Genomic DNA, 3,489 nt, shown 5'->3' with positions numbered 1-3,489 from the left:
GGGACCCGGAAAATCTGAACTTTTCCATCACATGGTAGCCACTCAGGCTTTGCTGTGATCTTCCCCTACAAAGCAGGTTTGGGAGAGCTTGGAGAAAAGCCACAGAAACCCCAGAAGGTACATGAGTCCCCTCTTGTTGTGGAGAAGCAGGAAAACCCACTTCCCAACAGTATCCAACTCATATATTCCATGTGGAAACACCCACGATCTATGTGGTAGTTTTCTTATTTCTGGAGGCCACTATGACTACAAGGTGTTGCCTCAGTCCCCCCCCCCCCCAATTCATCACACCCTCAGTATCAGTGATCAGGTAGTTTGGCCTCTGGGGGTGCTGCAAGTGCTCAATAAGGTTAATGACAAAAATAGCTGTTCTGGAGGATAATGTGCTACAGCTACAGATGTGAAAAACATGTCTGGGATTCCTTTCTGGGAATTCTGTATACTAAGTTGATTCCAAGTGTGCAAAAATCTACGGAATCTGTAAATTAAAAAACAACCCCCCCACCAAAAAAACCCCTCCCTCCTTCCATGGCCTGATGAACACGGAGCATGCACATTATTCTACGTATGTACACAAAAGTTGTGCACCAGTGAAAGAGAGAGAGAAGAGAGGGAAATGGGGGAACTGGCCTGCTCACATTTCTGAGAGTCTGAAGTAACTTAGAGGGGAAATATGGATCAGGGGCAAATTTCCCAACTGTTTAACCTTCTCCCTTGGCAAATCTTTGCAAGCCACCAATGTGTAGTTTGGAATAATAAAAACAAAACGGGAGTATTATAATTTATATTCTGGATGGTTTGTTAGAATTAGCAAAACGTGTCATGTTGTCTACAGTTGCACAAAACAGTCACTAAACTCAAAAGTAAAACATGAGTACAACATGATAACATAATAGAATATGATAAGCACCACTTAGTTTTAACTTCAAGGGATTTGCATTGCTGTTGTGGAAGAAGGGGGAGCCTTTTCAAACTTTTGTCCATCACTTAAAGCACATCAAATGTTGCAGTAACATCACCAGCTGTAAAAACAAGCTCTTGCCAAAGGAGAAATGTCTTACAACCACAGCTGTTCCAATCAGGGAAATCATACTATGACTTGGAGTTGCAAGTCCAAAATAAAAAAGATAATAACTTCCATATAAAACTTTTTTGATTTGACTGCCACCTTCTGGGAACCTCTGTGAAACACTGGGGAAAGGTTGACTTCAGCTTGTACATGATACAATTTTGAGCAAGCCAATATAGTTACTGTACTTTTCTTAGGTTCATGTACTACCTATATTATTGGAAGCCCCAAAGGCCACTGAAATTTCACGGGAGGGAGAGGAGACGGCAGTGGGAGGAAGAGCTCTTGCTCACTTTTGCCATCCCTTTCCCACTCCGTCGCTTTATTCAGTCCCTCTTTGCTCCAGTTTTCCTATTCCCCCCTTCCTCCCTAGAAAGATCCTCTGGTCTTTTTTCCCCTCCCTAGTCTTGGCATGGAGCTGCGGTGGCTCAAGTGGTTAAGACGCTGAACTGCAGGCTGTGGAAGGTTGGTAGTTCAGCAGTTCGAGACCCGAGTTGCCACATGATGGAGTGAGCTCCCGTCTCTAGTTCCAGCTCCTGCCAACCTAGCAGTTCGAAAGCAAGAAATTGCAAGTAGATAAATAGGTACCACTTCGGTGGGAAGGTAACAGCGTTCCGTGCACCTTGGTGTTTAGTCATGCTGGCCACATGACCACGGAATCGTCTTCGGACAGCGCTGGCTCTTCGGCTTTGAAACAGAGATGAGCACCGCAACCCTAAAGTCGGATTCGACTGGCTTTCGAGCAAGGGAACCTTTACCTTTACTAGTCTTGGCATGCTCTCCCTACCACCATCATACTCCCTGGTTCATTCTGTTCTCCATGACTTTCCCCCCCCCTCTTTTAACATCTTCTCTCTAGCACAGAGCTTTACTTTTTTTCCAAAGGAATGAATGGCAGTTCAGTGGCACCTTTAAGACCAACAAAGTTTTATTAAAGGTATAAGCTTGAAGATGTTTAACACACTCAAGGACCAAACAAGAATAACAACCTTCATTTATGTGGTTACCATTTGTTTGGGTTTAATTCCGGGGGGGGGGGGGCACATAGGGAAGGAAATAAATATGTCAAAATTGGAGATAAATTGGAGATTGATGGGCATATGTACCCTTAATTGTGGAATGCTGAGAGTAATTAACTGAGACCCTGCCATTACGCTCTATCCATCTCCTCTCAAGCATGGAGGCGACCTTACAGCATCTTCTTCTTTGAAGTAGGGCAATTGGCTGTGTAGTTATCTCCCCTGTTCCCAGACTAAAGAAATACATTCCAATCTACCATTCCAAATTACATTACATTCTGCTATTCATTACGTTACATTGCGATCTATTCTAATCTATTATTCCAAATAAGAAGTACAATAAAATAAAGACGATGGGGGGGATTGGTGAGAGTAAGGACTGAATGAGGTTAGCATAAGTAGTGAGATAAGAAACTAATAGCCCTGTTAAGTTCTGGGGATTCCATTGTTCTGAGTGTAGTAATCTTGCAGCTCAGCAAGTTCTCTTTCTAGTCTGTTCCTGAAGTTCCTTTGCAACAAAACAATGGGATGACTTCCCCTTCTAAGTAGATGTAATTAGATGTAATTTCCGTAACTTCTTTTCATAAGTTAAAATAACTCAAGGGATAAGAAGCCTCTGGAGCTCAGAGAGGGGAAGGAGGTAATACATTTTTTAAAAAGTATTTATTTATGTTATTTATAGCCTGCCTTTCTCACTGGGACTCAAGTCATATTACACATTTATACCATGCAATGCTCTTGCTGTTTGCAATGATCAACACCTGCGACAGAACTTAGGACAGATGCTGCAACTGCATCACCAACCAGGAACATGGTAAGTTGTATCATTTAGACCAGGACAAACTCTCACCTGCTCTCAGCATTCTATACCTCCCGCGGCATGCTCAGTTCTCAACAAGCCATGTTTGGAGAGTTTTCTCCTTTCAGGTACTTTACAGAGGCATCTTTTTCTGCATACTTGAGGACTCCCCCCTCCAAGTATATAACCGGCTATCTTTTTCTATGGATAGCATGGTTTTGCTGCTTTTGGGGTCATAACGGTGGCAGCCGTTTAGACGTCCCGTGGATGAAGGAATTGGGCCACCAGGTCAGAAGGAAGAAGTGCTTCATTCTATGACTGACTGCTACAATCTAAATTTTGTCCTTCATCCCTCAATCTTTATACCGATTGAGATCAGAAGTGGCATCCTGCTTTGTCCCTGCTCCCACCCCCCACTCCTCATGCAACACATAGGCTGTAACATTCCAGGGCTGTTTGAACATGGAACCCCCCTCCCCAGCCCTCAGTTTCAAAACTCCAACAGCAATTTAAATATTTAGGGCTTGGGGACACCCCATGTTCAGATTACCATAGACTTCCTGGTTCATGTGTTACCTTTGTACATGTGACTGGGGAATTTA

The 3,489-nt window shown here is 43.4% G+C and overlaps 1 protein-coding gene across 1 annotated transcript in view; it reads right to left on the bottom strand.

Annotated features, from left to right (window-relative positions):
• The window catches only part of MTHFD1L (methylenetetrahydrofolate dehydrogenase (NADP+ dependent) 1-like), a gene marked incomplete at its 5' end in the record, with an annotated part of 215,451 nt that overhangs the window by 198,839 nt on the left and 13,123 nt on the right, over positions 1-3,489 (bottom strand). The window lies entirely within an intron of this gene.

This window comes from Gekko japonicus, unplaced genomic scaffold (genome assembly GCF_001447785.1).
Source record: "Gekko japonicus isolate JY-2015 unplaced genomic scaffold, Gekko_japonicus_V1.1 scaffold223, whole genome shotgun sequence".
Lineage (NCBI taxonomy): Eukaryota > Metazoa > Chordata > Lepidosauria > Squamata > Gekkonidae > Gekko > Gekko japonicus.
This window is presented reverse-complemented; position numbering and strand designations above follow the sequence as displayed.